Source organism: Suricata suricatta, chromosome 6, assembly GCF_006229205.1.
Source record: "Suricata suricatta isolate VVHF042 chromosome 6, meerkat_22Aug2017_6uvM2_HiC, whole genome shotgun sequence".
Classification (NCBI taxonomy): Eukaryota; Metazoa; Chordata; class Mammalia; order Carnivora; family Herpestidae; genus Suricata; species Suricata suricatta.
Window position 1 is genome coordinate 99,943,062 of NC_043705.1, and position 18,290 is coordinate 99,961,351.

At 40.9% G+C, this 18,290-nt stretch overlaps 1 protein-coding gene and 1 pseudogene across 3 annotated transcripts in view; one reads left to right on the top strand and one right to left on the bottom strand.

Annotated features, from left to right (window-relative positions):
* The window catches only part of EBF1 (EBF transcription factor 1), a 388,330-nt gene that overhangs the window by 147,541 nt on the left and 222,499 nt on the right, over positions 1 to 18,290 (top strand). The gene's annotated exons all lie outside the window — the stretch shown is intronic.
* On the bottom strand, positions 12 to 599 carry LOC115294901 (annotated as a pseudogene).

Sequence of the window (18,290 nt, forward strand, 5' to 3'; positions counted from 1 at the left end):
TATTTGCATGTATTTTATGCAGAATTTACTCCCGGGCCATAAGTTTTTGTTTCTTCAGTTTCTTCTGGGATATCTTTTTCTTCTGTGCAACTTCCTCTTCTGGTTTAGGAACAATCTGCTCTTTTTCAGTCAGGATCATCTCAATGTGGCAGGGAGAGCTCATGTATGGGTTAATCCGACCATGAGCCCTGTAAGTTCTACGCCGCATCTTGGGGGCTTTGTTCACCTGGATGTGCTCAATGACCAGAGAATCTACATCTAAACCCTTAAGTTCAGCATTACTCTCTGCATTTTTAAGCACGTGCAGTAAAAATTCAGCACTCTTTTTGGGCCACCGACCCTGTGTCCAGCCCCACTGTTTGCCCTGGGCACACCTACCAACTCCACCATTGTAGCGTCAGAATGGCACACACTGCTTCTGCAGAGTGACATCTTTAAGATACTTGGTGGCTTTTTGGATATGCATACCCTTGATGGCCTGGGCAGTTTCACGGGTGTTCTTAAAGTGAACACGAAGATTTGAACCTCTTGATTTGCATGATTTTGTCGGGTTTTCCGGGTCAAGTGAATAGCAAACCATTTTCAGAGATCACCTCAGGCCGCTTACGGGAAGAGGACAGCTGACCTTTCAAGGATGGTTCAAAGCTTTCCCAGGCCTATAGGCTGCTACTTAGAATGGGCATGAACATTTTCTTTATGTAAAGTCCACTCAACTTGCCTCCCCTGATTCTAGAAGCCAGATTAATAAGAAGTTAGGTAGGAAGTCTTATGTTCAGATTCTGTTCTGTTTAGAAGCTTTTCCACAGGGCTTTGGATCTGACCAGGGATGCCACTACAACACACAACATAATGAGAATTAATGAATTATTTCTATAGTTAATTATTTTGTAGCTATCTGCATATCTAGGCTCCAAAAGAGCAATTTTGTGGTCTTTCTTCATTTCTGTGTTTCAGAGGCTAGTGAAGACTTGCTGAATAAATTGAATGAATGCACATTTAGGAAACTTTTAGACCCTGGAAGTCAGTCCTGAGGGATTCCTAAATCCTGTCTAGTTAGAATGATGATGGGTTTGTGTGTTGTTTTGGCCACTCTTGGTTTTTCTAAAACGAAGCAAAGCAAAGCAAAGCAAAGCAAACCAAACAAAACAAGACTCTTTTCTCCCTCCCCTCTTTCTTTCCTTCCTTGCTTCCTTCTTTCTTTTCTTTTTCCATCCTCACTATCCTCCCTCCCTTTCTTTCCCTTTTTTTCTCTCCTCTTTTCTCCTTTCTCTTCTCCTCCCATTCTCTTCTTCCTCTTCCTTCTTGAAAAATATTCTTGTAAACCCTCTTTCCTTGCTTTGGCCATTTCTACCATTCTCATTCAGAGACCGATGGAGCTAGCCTGGGATCATCACAGAGGCTTTCTAGGTGGACTCTGCACTCTGCATTTCTCCTTTATAGTATATAAAACCTCACGGTCAGCTTCCTTAGAGTCCTCTTTATCATACCACTCCTTCAGAGACCTTCACTGGTTCCTGGTTTCCTTGGATATGAAATTAGAACACCTGTTTGAAATTGATGGGTAATCTGTTACCACTCACCCAGACCTAGTGCTCACTGAAGCTTAACCACAACTCCCACTTAGTGAGGGCTTTCCATGTGTCAAACCCTATGCTAAATGCTTTTTCCTTAAGGGTTCTAGGTATTTCTTTTATTTCCAATTTACAAATGAAGTTACTGAGGCTAACAGAGGTAAAGTAAGTTGACCCTTGTTACACAACAAGTCAGTGGAACAGCCTGGATTTGAACACAGATTGTCTGATTCCATAGACAGAGCCTTTGACAACTAGTTCCTGATTTTCTGTTTGGTGTACCCTGTGTATCCTCAGATAGGGGTTTTATAATACAGTAACACAGTGCTAATTGTGATATGTAAGGACACTGCTTCACAGTGGAAAAAAGGTATCTTATGTAGCACCATATATACATTTTATTTTAAGGAGCACAGCTTTTTAGAACCATTACCTAAATGATCTATGTGTTAATATCAGAATTTTATCACTTTTTCCTTTCTTGTTTTCAGTATTTGTAGTAAAAAGAATGTCCCATATTCATAAAATGCATCTTTTCTCCATGACTGACATGATTTTTGTTACTTTAAAAAGTAGTAAAGGAATATTAGCTGGAAACTATTTACAAATATACCAAGGCTCTTAGACCTTTAGTGTATCTTAGGATCCTTGGCTGAGTTTGTATAATTGAGTGGCAACCCCTGATGATGTATGTGTGCACAAGTGTGTGTTTGTGTGCACAGAGTGTGCATATGTGTGGGGGAACAGGACAGAAAGACAAGATGAATATTCACCTAAACCACTCACAATATTATTAGGCTTTATAGGCAGTTCTGGTTGCTTTGTGTTAGAATAGCAAAGAACACCTCAAGAAGTCATCCTCCAAGTGAGACTCACTGTGTTTGTATGTATTCCTGATGTGACCTGTTCAGTCCTGATTGCATGGATCCAACCCCTCACATTATCATTCGTCCCAAAATGTGTGTTTTAGAATGAGGATCTCTTTCTCTCACAGCAAACCTGAGGATTTGGTGCTTGAATGGCTTACAAAAAGCCCCAAGTGCCATATGTTCCTTGTTTTGTTTTCTGTCCACCCCAGTACAGCTGGTTGTAAGCAGCAACAGATGATTGTTTTCAGTTTTGTCTTTTCTTGAGGCTAAGAGCTTCACCTTAATGATCTTTGAGGTGGTTGACATTTTCAATTAAACTCTGCTCAGTCAGACAGATATAACTTCTCACAAGAAACTGTCAGGAGATACCTCCTGCCCAAATGTTACACAGATAATGATTATAATAATAATTGGTTTCAACTCATTCATAGGCCATCCTTTTATCCAGAGTGGTTTTATACCAGTGTTGGTCCACGGGGAAGCACCCTTCACTGGGGATCCACTTCCTGTCAGAGTCCATTTGACCAGTGGGTGGCAGAAGACTAGCTATGTAGGAAGGGTTTAATTCATCTTCCACCCTTATAAAAAGGCTGGAAAAGGGTGCCTTGCTAATAAATAGCCTGTCTATCCTGTTTGTCTCTCCAAGATTATGCCAAGAAGAACAATGGCATAGCAAAAATGTTGAGATGCTGGGCTCTGGAATCATACAAACCTCGGTTCAAATCCCAGCTCTACCACTTGTCAGATGTCTAGCTTTGGGGAAGTCTTTTGCCTCTCTATGCTTTTGTTTCTTGGGCTTTCACATTGGGCTTTCCTTGCTTGAGGAATAGAGGGAAATGTCCTTGAGTGGCCTGGAATCCTGTCGTTCTGCAAATGGCAATAGACATTGTCCCAGTTATCATTCCTCCCTCAACTCACTCCCATCTCCTGCGGGACCTCCCATTCTTTGGCAAATCCTCCCCTTTGGATTTCATGAAGTGTGTAGACTGACTAAGTATCCTGGGCTCTGTCTTCAAGTCTCTCTTCACCCAGGTGAAGCTATTTGCAGATGTCATCTCTACATTACTGTTTGGGTGGTTGCTGTGTGGCTCTCTCATCAGCAGAGGTGTAGCTGACAGTAATGCTAAATAAAAGTGGGGGCAAAGGAAACCCTCCTAGAATGCATCAGGGCAAGGTCAGGCACCACAGCGGTCCTCCGGGTAAATGAAGCATGAGGGCTAGAAGTTGGATGAGGACTAAAGAAGCCCCTGGGCAAAGTTCTTAATGAGGAAAGTGATAAGAGGGCTTGCCAACGAATTCCCCTAGACTCTTTCAGAATTCTGAATTAGAATATTCAGACTTCATAAAGTCAGGGCTTATGTTAACTTGATGTGTTCCTATGCAGGATCCGGGGTTCCATAGTTCTAAAAAGGACAGATTTCCACAACAACAATTTGTTAGATGATTTCTGAGGCAAAGGGCTGCTCTATAGCTTCCCCCCATCCAGGAGAGAAGACATGTTTGACTCTCCAAGAATACTAACTGCTCACTAGTTGGTTACTTGAAAATAAGAGACTATAGGTCTTCTCACAAATTGTAGCCCACTTCCCACCAAATCACAAACCACAGAGTGAAGTCTGATTTTATCACTCCTTTGTGTATATAATACGGTTGAAGCTTTATATTCTAAATACTTGTGACCAAGGTAGCCTCCCTAGAATTGAATTCTAGTTTAATTCTACTATTGAGCCAAAGGTGCTGGAGATTTCCAGCTACGTGCCTTTGCTTATTCTGGTCTCTTTGTGGTTTACCCACTTCCTGGATGTCATTTCCACATCTCATGTTCTACCAGCCTCTCCTAAGAAGTCTTCCCAACTCCCTTCCCCCAACCCAGCTAGAAATGTGTGTCCTGCCTCTGAACTTCCATAGCACTATGTCTCATGGCATATTTAGCTTTGTATGTTAGGGGCAGGATTTTTATATGTATATCTTCTCTCCTTGTCTAGCATTAAGCCTTTGAGGATTAGTTTCTAGTTCATCTTTGCATTCCCCGGAAGACCCAGCCCTTGTCCTGCACATGTTAAGCACTCAAGTATACACTGAGTATGTAAGGGGCATCAGGTGCCCATGGACCCCATTTAATGTGCTCCTTCTTGATTCATTTATTGTGTAAAGGAACGCCCTGTGTGCCAGGTTTCAGAGTTCTAGCAGAGAGTAAGATGTGCATGGTTTCTGTATGCCTGTGGACTGGTGAGAAAGTAGAACAAGTAAACACATGTTGTATTAAATGACCTTGTAAAGTCTGGGATGCCAGCCCCATTTTTGCCAAATCAGGAAAGACTTGCTGAAGCTAACATTTAAGTCTGTGTCCTGAAGGAAGAGTAACAGTAGAATGTTAGGGACTGAATTTTGTGTCTCCCCAAATTCATATGTTGACATCCTAATTGCCCATGTGACAGTATTAGGAGGTGTGGCCTTTGGGAAGTGATTAGGTTTAGATGAAGTCATGAGGGTGAAGCCTCCATGATGGGATTAGTGCCCTTATAAAAAAAAAAAAAGAGAGAGAGAAACCGGAGGTCTCTGTCAGCCACATGAGGATAAGTAAGAGGGCAGCCAGCCAGTCACCAGAACCCAACCAAGCTGGCGCCCTGATCTTGGACTTCCCAGCTTCTGGAACTGTGAGAGATAAATTTCTTTTGTTAAATCCACCCTGAACGGTGGTATTTTGTAATGGCAGCCAGAGGAGGTGAGTACAATGAAGATAGGGAGAGCATGAGAATGATTGGGAGAGTGTGAACAGCAAGGACAGAGTCCCAGAGGAGGAGAGAACACATGCTGTTTGGGAAACTCTAAGAGGCACATAATGGTGTGGCAGAGGGGAGGGAAGGGGAAAGGTGAGGCCGCAGAGGTCATTGTGGGTACTATGGTCCATGTTAGAAATATTGGACTCTCCTGTGGAAGAAAACGGAGCCATTTAATCAACCTGGGGATTACATGAAAATATCACAATTTTATATTGGCCATTCAAGATCCTATAATAAGGATAAGGAGTTTCTTTTGATTTCAAAAGTGTCTTACACAAAACAAAATAAAAATACCTCAGTTCCAGGAGCAAAGACTAAGGCACTGGAACCAGAGTTAAAATTCCTCCTTCAAAGCCATGTTTTGCCTTAAAGTGGGAACATGCAGGGGCCAATGCTGGCAGCAAGGAGCTGTGGAGGGTCTCTTGAAGTGAATGGGGATGTTTCTTGAGTGGCGTATTGAGAGAGCACAATGGCCAAGGGTGTGTGTGTGGGGGGGGCACAAATGCTTTAGGCTTTCGCCAGTGGGTGCCTGATGAAATATATCTTGACGTGTCATTGAAGTGCAGAGCCGCGCCGCCCTGTGAGGTCACCTGTCGAACCCCCTGCGCGGGCAGATTGTTCCTCGCACTCTCTTCCTCAGCTCTTTGTCCAGTGGCTTTCTGCACCGCAAGCGATGGGGCTTCCACTGCCTCCCTTGGGAAGCCATTCCAAACTCGGATTGAGCCCCTGCTTAAGAAGGTTGCCCTGATATTCAGCCCAAGTTTTCCTTTCTGTAATTACATCCCATTCCTCTCTGCTCTACCCCTTTGCATGACCCCGAGCAATTCTTTCCCTTCATCGGTGTGCCTACACCCTTGCTCGGGGAGAGCATTTGATCCTCAGGCCTTTTTGTCCTCCCTGAGCTTTGCTTATTCCTGGCTGGTGCTGCGGGAACCCTTATAAGTAGCTCCCGCTGCTGTTCTCTTTAATCCTCGTGGCTTCCCTTCTTTGATTTCTGTCCAATTTGCCTATTTCTTTCAGGGGTACTGAAGGGCCCAGAATGAATCCTAGGCTTCCTAACCATATTATTTATTAATCTTTTATATGGAAGACCTTCTCAATGATGCTAAACCAGCTTGGGTGGAAAATAAAAATCTTTTAGAAAGACAGAGCTGATGTGAATCCCATATGATAGGACTCTGGGCACTTCAGAGAGAAATGAATTTGAATCCAAGGACAACCTCAGCCCTATGCAACCCCAGTCCTCTGATATTCATGCACATGAATACTTCACTGTATTACTGGGGGCAGAGTAGGCATAAATTTAGGCCAGGGAGGGAACAGAATGACCTCCTCAATTGGCCTCACTAATCCAGGCTTTCTCCAAGGCCACGCTTTCGGGTTTACTCCCTCCCCTTTCTTTGATGATCCTCCTACCCCCACTTTGCTATAGCCAAACAAAAGTCATCTCTCCTTCCTATGAATTTTCAGAGCACTTTTGTAGTGCCTGTGTTTGTGGGACTTCCTGTTCTCTATTTTGTTCACTCTCTCATTCACAAACATTTATCTAGTGCCCATTCTGTTCATGATATTATGATGCACGTTGGGGTAAATGGAAGACCAGCAAGATTAAACCACCAAAACAAAATTGTTACCCTCAAGGAGTTTCTAGTCCAGAAGAGGAAGACATGCAAAGCAGAGACAGATGCTGGAGTGGAAAAATGCTTGGAGGATTGTGGTGCAGGAGTGACTTGGAATAGATTCCCATTCCCCTCATGGATTGGGAGTTCATGCCTGCAGCAAGGATCACTTTCTGATTCGTCTGGGTATCTGGGTGTACCCCATGATGCTTAGCACATGCCTTCAATGCAGTAGGTGCCCAGGAATATTAGCGTGGAACACATGTATGTGCCAGGCAGTGTGCTAAGCATTTTATATATGTGTCTTATTAACCCTTTGCAATAACTTTGGGTACTGTTATTATCTCCATTTACCGAGGAGGAAACCAAGTCTGAAGGATCTAAAGCAACCTAAGACCTAAAGTCACCCAGACGGTAAGTGGTAGAGTGGAAGCTGAATTGAGATGCTTCACCTCGTGTCTGTTCTCTCATCTGCTGTGCTGTATATATTGACCATCCATTGGTGATCAGCTGACATGGGAAATGGAGGCTGGAAAGATGGCTCACAAGGTAGCCAGTGAAAGATCATTTTCATGCTCTACCCCATGTCACCTTCCATTTGCTGGTACTGACAAAAAGCAAGGATACAATCAGCAAAGCATTTTGTACTGTCAGACAACCTAGGAGCACACACAGGTACATATTTATTATTGTTGGTGCTGGGCAGAGGGTGGAAAATCACTCTTCTGTCTCTTTTATTAAGAACCCAGTAGCATCATGTACATTCAATCACTCCATCTACTTGACCACATCCTACTGGGGGCAGAAGAAAATGGCCATCCAGGCAAAGAGAGCTGAATAAAAATGAAACATGGAACGTCTGCATATTTGGAAAACCTCAGGGTATTTGGCAGATTTTTGGTGTCATGTTGATATTGTCTCATATATCAGTACATAGTAGGTGTTCATTACACATTTGTTTAAATGAATACATGGCCACCACTCGTGGGACATTTTATACTTTTTGGAGGTGAGAGTAATTCTGTTGCATAAATGCACTTCAATCAAGAAATGGCTAATTATAGTGATGGAATGTGTGATCAATTTCAACAGAGTCACTAAAGGGGAGAAAATAATAGTATAATTTTGCCTTTTTGTATGTGCTGCCCCCTTTCCTTTTGGGGGGATGGATTTAGTTTTCTCCTGGTTACTCTTTCCATGTAACTGTGTGTGTGTGTGTGCGTGTGTGTGTGTGTACGTGAGCATGTGCGGGTGGGTGTGTGTGTAGCAAGAGCCTGCAGCAGTGGCTATTGGATGCTCTACCAGCTGGCCCGCCCTGGGTTTGCCAATGTCAGTCTGGGAATGGGACAACACCACCTATGCCCCTGGATCCCGGGAGGCTCAGTGGGCCAGTGGAGCGGCTGTGATGCAGTAGGCACATTTGTATCATGTCTCTGGAATGTGTCCTCAGCTCCTTGGTGCCATGGGCTGTGCTCTCTGTGTTCACCTTAACTGTGCCTTCAGAGCACAGCCTCCTACCAGCTGCTGGCTCCAAGTTCCTGCTGGCAAATCCCTTCTTCTCATCCCCTCTTGTAAAGAGGAGTAGGATGAGGGTCAGGGAGCTGAATGAAGGGCAGGTACCTTTTTAGAGGCCAGGCAAAAACTGGGCCCATAATTTCTCAAGGTAGACTCTAGTGTCAGTTTTTCTTTTTAATAGATTAGTCAGATTTTTAGTGTAAAAGATCACACAATATAGGGTAGGCATTAACATCTCAGGCTGTGGAGTCAGTTTTGGGTTTCATCCCAGCTCTTCCCCTTTTTTATTGAGTCTTGGACAAATTAACCTCTGCGAGTCTGTTTACACTTCTGTACAATGGGCATAATGATAGTGTCTACTTTGTCGACTTGTTAAGTGGACAGTTATATACAGAAAACATTTAGCTCAGGGCAGTCTACTTTTTGCTTATGCCTCCTCTAGCCCTGATCTTTAGTAGACACTATGTGTCAGGCACTGTGCTAAGAACTCTTCATGCATTATCTCATTTCATCTTGACAACAACCACTGAGGACACTGAGGCTAGGAGAGACTAAGTATCTTACGGGGATTTAAATTCAGGTACCTTGCCAGAATCTGTCCAGCTATTCAAAACTGCCCGTCTCCAGGCTTGTCGGAGAATTGAAATTTGAAGGACTTATTTGAAGACCTTTGAACTTAAGCGTTGAGTAAAGAGAAGGGAAAAGGAGAGTCCCAGGATCTTTTACTCTGGAAACTACTAGTTTCCTCTGTCTTCTAATGGACCTCCCCTCATATCTCTATAAAGTTAGGTGGTATCTCATCTTCCAGGCACCTTTAAGGAGTCAATCTAGTCTGGCAATGGTAGGACTGTTCCTGGGTGTGTGACAAACGCGCCGCTGCCAGTGGCATTGTGGAGATGGAAGATGCTAGTATGCACATAAATGACACATGGTTCTAAAGTGTGATTCAGCTTCCATAAGCCATTCGGGAGGCTCTGTGTCAGCCTCATTGCTTGGTAATCATATGATACATACACTCAGTCTGTACTGGACATGGTGACATCTTCCTGTGGTCTCATATTATGGTTTGGATATCCTGTTTTCATCAGTATGATAGATGCTGAAGAAGGGAGAATATTTTTTTTTCTTTTATGATTCAGTAAAAGAACAAAAGACAAAAAGTTTAAAACTGTGTGACATTGGTGGAAAGCAAAGGAGGTACTATGTTTCTTAAAAGAGTTGTGCTCCAAATGTATCCATTCAAGTTCTTTTCTTTTAGGGCATGCAGATCCAATTTATTTGTTTTTGTGTGTTTACCTTAAAGTTAAAAAAAAATTAGTCCAAAGCTATTGAGCACTTACTATTTCTCTGCCTATGTGTTATTTATCTTTTTCATGTACTTCTGAAAAAAAGCATGCCCAGGAAGGATCCACTGGTTCAGAGATGTTTAAGTCACTTGCTTAAGTAAGCAACAGGACAAAGATACAGGCCAACGTCTTCTTTTCTCAGCTCTCTTTATCTAGCTCATGCCTTTAAAAAGGTGAAGACAAACAAACAATCCATGAGTCCTTTAACGAGTAATGTAAATTTATTTTATTTACTCTTCAGTAAAGAGAAATCTTTATTACTTTTCTGAGTATCTCAAAAGCCCAAGTAAATCCAGTTGTATTAAGAATGAGACTGGGAAATGTTAGGCAAACAATTTATCGATTCCCTCATCTCGAGCTGACAAGGTAGCTTGTTGGGCACCTTGTTACCTGGTTTCATTTCTGTTGTAATTATGTTATTCTTTAGAAGGATGATGGCTGCCTATTGTCATAAGTTTTCCACTTACAGTCGAACTCACCCCACTTTCTTCCTGGCGGAATACATTTCCAAATATTCCTTTAGAAAACCACCTTGGTGAAAAAGATTAATTAGATGGCAATAAATTTCCCTTCTGTGCCTTGAATTTTTACTTTTCAAAATTTAAATAATACCAGTACTATATATTCACACACACACACACACACACACACACACACATATATATATATATATATATATACACTAATTCAGATAAACAAAAAAAAAAAACAGCAGCAGAACAACATCAACAACAAAAGACCCCAGAAACGAAGCCTTGGCTCTAGAAGTCCTAAGCCCACTGCAAACTCGTTTTACTGAACTGAAAAGTGATTTCAAAAGTTCCGAGGAACCTGAGACAAGAGTGTCTGTAAGTCTGTGAGATCAGTAATGAAATCGTTAAGGAAAAGATCCATCCATGAAGACCCCAGATATTGCTATGAAACCACTTGAGACTTTGCATGTGGCACTCTTGCCTCATATGAATCTGTGGGAAACTTTATACGAACTGAGATTACCACTGTGATTTGAAATGTGAGGGTGTCTTTTAAAGGCCTGTTCTGGGAGTGCTGTACTGAGAGCCTTGGAATAATAATTGCCAGCATTTCAATATTCTCAGAGCTTCACAGAGCTGAAAATTACGAACTTAATAGAGAAAAAATGTTTGGACTGCTTATGTTATAAATTATATGGAATTATAAATTACACCATGAAATAAATTCCTAATGCTAACAGGGTGCATTCTAAAGATGAATATTATTGAATGGCTGTATACTTTTAATTAATTAATTAATTTAGAGAGAGAGAAGGAGCAGGGATGGGGCAGAGAGGGAGGGGAGACAGACAATCCCAAGCAGGCTCTACATATCAGGGTAGAGCCAAAACTTATGAACCATGAGATTGTGACCTGAACTGAGACCAAAAGATAATCAAATTATCTACCCAGGTGCCGCAGATATTTTTAAATGAATAATTTTTACATAATATAAAGACATTTAGATTACCTTTTATACCATCTTCCAAGGATAACCATTGTCTGCACTTTGGTGTCTCTTTTCTGCTTGCTTTTAATGCTTCAATAGATGTATTGAAATCTATAAATGTATATAAATATATATATATATAATGCCTAAGTTACATCATTAGCCTTCTTTGTTGCTGTTACTTTTATTAATATGTATTCCTTGAATATGTTTTTTGATGACTGCATAATATTATATCAGTTGGGTAGATCATCATTTATTTTACCAGTCTGCAAATGTTGGACATTTAGGTTTTTAATTTTTCATTATTATAAATAATGCCTTGGTGAGTAGCTCTGATTTCCTTATGATAGATTCCTAAAGGTACAATTATGGGAACAAAAGATATGAAGGTTGGGGCGCCTGGGTGGCTCAGTTGGTTAAGTCTCCGACTTCAGCTTAGGTCATGATCTCACGGTTCATGGGTTCGAGCCCCGCATCGGGCTCTGTGCTGGCAGCTCAGAGCCTGGAGCCTGCTTCAGATTCTGTGTCTCCCTCTCTCTGTGCCCCTCCCCACTGTGCTCTGTCTCTCTCTGTCTCAAAAATAAATAAAACATTTTAAAAAATTAAAAAAAAAGATATGAAGGTTTTTAAACTCTTAGCACAATACCAACGTGCTTTCCAGAGAGGCTCTGCCAGTTTCTGCTGCCCCCAGCCCTCCATGGGCGAGTGTGTTCACCTCACTGTATCCTCCCTGGCACTGAATGCTATCATTTATCTTTGCCATATTATTAAGGAGCATCTGGATGATTGCTAAAGTTAAGGGGGGAAACCATGAAGAGAAGCAGAAGTTTAAATTCCAGATAATAATCAAAATTGGTAAAGGCATTTTGGTTCTTTCAGAAACATCATTTGCTTAATTCACAGATGAGGATCTCTTGATTCTATGAAGGGCCTCAACACTTTGCACCCACCTAGATTATTAACTGCCCTTAAGCCTCTTGATGTGTGTTCTTGCATTTCACTAATTCACATTAGGTAGGGTATTAAAACTTTCTTTACCACCTTCTTGGTGGTGAAATGACTTCTGAGTCATTCTGATGTTTTTCCTGTGTTTAGTCCTTCAATAAAAAGCTGGTGACCTCTTGTACTTTTCTGTAATACCAGAGCATTCTGGGCTTCCTCTGCAGCTAACTGGTTGAAAAATGACAAGTTAAGTCAAAGTTTGGTTTGCTCCACAAAAATACTGAATGTTTAATTTTCCTGAGATGTTTTAGGGAATTGGCTAATATACTTCAGTCTTTGAGAGTGCCCTGAAAAATTCCACAAGGTCATCTACTTCATTCCCCTGCCCAAGGATCAAACCAGCCCAAACTGGGGATACACTGAGGAAGCAAAGTAACTTTCATTTCTCAGTCATGAGAGTTAAAAGTCCCCCCAAACACTTGTCTTGATTGGTTGCTGGGCAGTCAGTAAAGAAGTGCAGAATTCTATTTAGTTTGCTATAAATTAGCAGTGTTGTTGGAAGAATAGTTCCTGCTGCAAGTAATGAAAGATGGTAGGTCCGAATGGGTTTCCCTTGGCATTAAAAACAAATAAACTCTGGAAATGGTAAGCTTTGTGTGGTAGAGAAGCCCTGTTGTCCCAATCCATGCAAGCTACGAGACCTATTAGTTTGATGAAGACTTTGTCATTAGTGAGGGTCTCACTCAAAGAAAAACAGGCTGTTGTGGAAACATTTTAGAACTTTTAAATTTGTCCAAGATATGAAAATGCGCTATTGAGGAACCTGAGAAAATCAAGAGTGAATGCTTTGAATTGCAGAGGTGGTGTGACTTGATGAGAAGCAGAACAGGGATAATTCTGCCTGCTCTCCCTCTGACCTGGGATAAATTACCTTGCTCAGTTTGCCTTATCTGTGAAATGGGGTATGTTTATTGCTCTCCTCCCTCCCCCAAATCTCTCAGAAATGTGAAAAATCATTTTCAGTTTCTTAGGAAGCGTGGAAATTCAAAATGTGATAATTAATTTCCACAAATGGGTCATACAACCATAATTGTATTTGGAAGGCTGGAACCATTTTAAAGGAAAATGTATCCAAAATGTCCTCATTTCAAATCAAACGCTGAATCATAGAGCAGTGCCTTTGTTGTGGGCGGTGGGGCTGCTTAGGCATGCAACCAGGAGGTGCACAGCTCTGGGCTGGCTGAGCTGCACGACCCAGAGACACAATGGCCAGGCTCAGAGGAACATCCTTCTCTCCCTCATCACCCCCTTTGATTCCAGCATTCCTTGATTAGTCATTTGCATGCTCATTTTTGTTCCGTTTCTCACCGGCAAGGTCTGCTAATTACTAAACAGGGAAGACTTAAAATAAAGCAGAGTGAGCCTTGTTTGCTAAAGTTTTGTTTTAGGTCCAGTAATTTGAATTGGCAGCGAAAGAAAAGAAATGTAGCAGATCCACCTGACTAACTTGCATTTCGGATTTCCAACACTCAGAAGTACAATGCTTATGGTAATGAATTTTATCTATTACGAGGGAAAACAATCACCTTTGATGACATTATAGAATAAACACATTTAACAGCATGCTGAATTGCTGAAGTATCATTTTCAACGACCTCATTAGTGTCACTTAATTAAAACTTCCTGCTCTTGACTTTGATGCTGGTACAGGCAAAAACACAGAGGGAATTGAACAAACAACAAAAAAAAAGGGGGGGTGCATTCTCTAGTGATAAATCGCAGAGGTTGCTAATGAAACCAAATTATGTACCTTTTTCCTGCAACTCCGATAAAATAATATGAAACACGCAGCAACTTTGCATCAAACAAATTAATCAGCTGTCAGCAGATTTGCCTTATAATAATCTCTTGCACTTATTGATCATTTAAAAAAGGGGGGGTTCTTTTTTTCTCTGTACACAAGCATTAGGTTGGTGATAATTAAAGCCTCAGCTTCAGAAATGCCATAATAACCGTTAATTAGCAGGATGCTATTTTCAACATAATTTGCTAATTAGGCAGTGAGCTGGTATAGTGTATATACCTAATTATGAAGGGTCTTGTGCTGTAGACACATGTGACTGGAGTGTAAATGACACCATTATAGGGGTCCTAGTGGATATTTTAAAAATATAGTTTGTTCAGAAGTGCTTAGTACTTTAGGGACTTCTTGATATAGAGAATATTACTCTTGGCTGTTCTGCATGAGATTTAGACGAGGAAACATATACCATCTCTTTAATCATGACAGTGGACAGAGAGGATCACTAATTCTAAAGGGGCTCTGTTGTCCCGTGTCTAATGTAAAGGCTGATAATTTAGGCAATGAAGTTGTGCTTCCTCCACGAGGAGAGAATTATTCTCTATTTGCCTGCCACGCTCAAGTCATCTGTGGACCAAGATGCCGTAAATCTTGTAACGCTATATGCCTATAGTACCTCCTGCCACATGCCCATAACCTATAACATGTATCTGCTTGCTTGTCTCTTCTCCCTCCAATGTTTCCCTCCATGCCATGTCGTAAAGAAAATCTAGACTTTTCAAAAATGAGTGTTTATTTCTGCCTGGGCTTTCTCTAGCCCATTCCCTAACTGCCTTGGATTTAAAAAAAATTTTTTTTTAAAGAGAGGAATGATAAAGTATGAAAAGTAAGGATGAGCTCTCATGCAAAAGTCTCAAATTATATGCATATTAGTAATATTTATGAGTTTAAATTTGGCTTTTCAGCAGAGCATAAGCAGAGTGAGATCATTTGCAGATATATAAACTGGCTTCCAGGATCATAATAGCCGATTTCTTTTAAATGTTTTACCTTGTTTCAAATAAAACTATATTTCTTTATTCCCTTTAAACGAAATGAAAACTTAATTCAATAATAAATGAGCTTCAGAGCAGCACAAGAGTCACTTAACTTAAATCTTTTTGTAGAGGTTCCCACTTAAGCAGCTTGAAAGACAGTAAATCATGCTGGAGAACGGACATCCCAATTTCATTGCCGCACTGTAGAGAGCTGAATTAATGGCCTTCTCTTTAGAATGTATGGATGCGCTTTCCAGCTGCTGAGCGTGACAGTGTTATAGCTCAATTAATGTGATTTTGATGTAATTGCAGATAGAGAACATCATGCTGAAAAATTATCTTTTTTCATAAGAATTACATTTTATCATCCAGATGTGAGGAGGAGGGTTTCCAGGCTGAATATGATAAGTTACAGGGCTCTATTTTTATTTTTAGTTAATGTATCTCTTACAGAGGAGAGAATAATGAATCCACATAGTTATCATATACTGAGCACTTACTATGTGCCCTGCAGTATGCTGAACAATTTATTCAAACATACCGTTTAATCCTCACAAGCCTATGAAACAAGCCCCGCTGTCAACCCCATTTTACAGATGAGAAAAATGAGTCAGAGAGATCAGGCTGGTAAAGGTTAGACCTTAGATTTGAACCCCTTGTGTGTCTGACATTCTGAGATCTTAATGAACCATTGTACGGGTTACCTCTGTAAACTACCATCAGAGGCCTCTGGCAGAAGACAGTGGGATGAATACATGTTTAAATGCTTAGAATAACTTCCTAGAACATCACAGTTATAGTGTTCTGAGAAATAGGTTTTAGCTAGGTTGTCTGGGTAGGAAGCCAAGCTCTGCAATTTTCTAGCTGTGCTTGACTTTAGGCAAGCTATTTAAATCCTCTGAGCCTAAATGTCCACAACTGTAAAGAGAGAAAAATAATGGGACTCTCTTGTATAATTTGTCACAAGAATTAAATGAGAGAATCCGTACAAAGTGCTCAGAACAGTGCCTGGAACATAGTAAGTGATCAGTAAGTGATAGCCATGCTTACTGTTAGCTAAACACAAGCCAGCAAGGTCATCTGTCTCGTCTGGTGCAATTTTCTTTTCCTCATCTTATCTATTGGGTGCAGACTGCCTCTGGGAACTAGGCTGCTGCCAGTGTTTTCTGGGAAGGACCCAGAGTGGCATTTAGCATAATATGGGCTGTGCCTACTGGTATTGAGGTAAGAGACATTTCTTGTTTTTGAGCCATTTAAATTCCCATGTTATTAGAATGGGGATGGTGATACAGGCTCAGAAAATGGTAAGCTGTGTGTCCATTGGGGTATAGAGCCTTACCTTTCCACCCAAGCTCAGTCCACTGGCATGAGGACAGCACTGCATTCAAGGTACCACTGGGGACTCTGGACGATAGAAAGGAAGACAGAATGGAGGCAGTGCCCTCATGGATTTATGAACTAAAACTAGGTTCAGGAAATCTCTTTAGTTCATTATAGGGAATCCAGTTAAGAAAGGAGCACCGAGATGGGGGTGCCTGGGTGGCTCAGTCGGTTAAGCATCTGACTTTGGCTCAGCTCATGATCTCATGGTTTGTGGGTTTGAGCCCCGGTTTGAGCTCTGTGCTGACAGCTAGCTCAGAGCCTGGATCCTGCTTCAGATTCTGTGTCTCCCTCTCTCTCGATCCTCCCCTGTTCGTGCTGTCTCTCTCTCTCTCTCAAAAATAAAATAAAACATTTTAAAAAATTAAAAAAAAAAAGAAAGAAGCACAGAGAAACATGGTGATGATGACAATGAGGATGACGGTAACTGACATGTAATGAGTGCTTACTATTTGGCAGACACTGCGAAATTATCCCATTCAATGCTCCCAATATTGCTACAGATAATGACTAGTATTATCCTCACTTATGACTGAGGAGGAGGAAAGATCAAAGAAGTTAGGTCACTTGCTCAAGGTAATATAGCTGTGATTCTTTCTCTGAACTCTCATCTCAGCCATGACCTATACTATACAGAAGGAGTATAGCCTCCTGAAATTAACTCCAAGGTATGGGCAGTCAAGAGATTTAGCTTGCTTTTACTTCTCATCATTCCTTACATCAACAACGAAGTCTTTGTTTTTTCATCGGCTCATTACTTTGTAAATAATAATAATGTCCTCTATTCGTGGTTGTATTGATTGCACTGTAATTAATAAATTACTAAAGTCTCTATGGACAAATTTATTAAACAATCTATCATACACATATAATGTACAATAAATCCTGAACATTTTCAATGTTGTGGATCAATAATTTAATTTACCTATGATAGTTATTTCTAATAATACACAGGATTGGAACATGTTAATAATACTAATTTGTATGGTGGTGTCATTACTTTATTGTTACCTTCAGAATCAATATATAAAAATATCATTTAAAATTTTGACACCATGTGGATGCATTTATATAGCAAAAAATAATCACCATTTGTTTATAGGTTGACCTGAATAAAAATGAGCTACAGTACATGGTATAATTGTTGAAATGCAGACAAATATGCATAGGTAGGCTTCGTTATTTCTGTAAAAAAGTAATTATGGAAAGGATTTTTTGTTGTTAGAAATGTACCTCATATGTTAGGGGCACATTTTAATGGCAAAGTGTAAATAAAATGTATCGAAGACTTATTTGCATTCATGATTGAGGCTTACTGAAGGAAATTCCTCTTATCCCATTGGGTCTATTTTCTAATTCTTTCCCACTTCTAATTTACCAAATTTTGTTTCTGGACAGGTGAGTATTGGCAGTAGCACCTTGGACCGTGTCTTCTCCTATTGTGTTAACATACCGATTCCACTGGGAGCATCTTCTCCTACTTTGCAAAGAGTGGGATAATTAATTTGGTGGCAAGTAATACTGTCTCATCTCTACCCACCACACACCCATCAAATAACAGTAGATTTTTTCCTTCTGTTTAGGAAGTCTAGAGATAGTCCAGGGCTAGGTGGTACTCCATGGTGTTAGGTCCTTGGCTTTTATTTTGTTGCTCTGCTGTGTATAGCTTCAATTCCCAAGGTTACCTCATGGTCAGAGATGGCTGCTGGAGCTCCAGCCTTTACCTCCATGATATAGCTGGCGGGAGGAGGGAGGAAAGAAGAAAGGTATTCCTGCTTCCTTTTAAGGCACTCGAGGTACGTACCACTGCACATCTCCTGTGACATAAGTAGTCACATTGTCTACGGGAGAGGCCAGGAAATGTAGGGCAGCTCTGTGATTAAAAAGCAGGGGTCCTATAACTAATAGGCTCTGCCACAGTCTGTCTAACCTTTGGGAATCATAGACCCTTTGAGAATCTGAT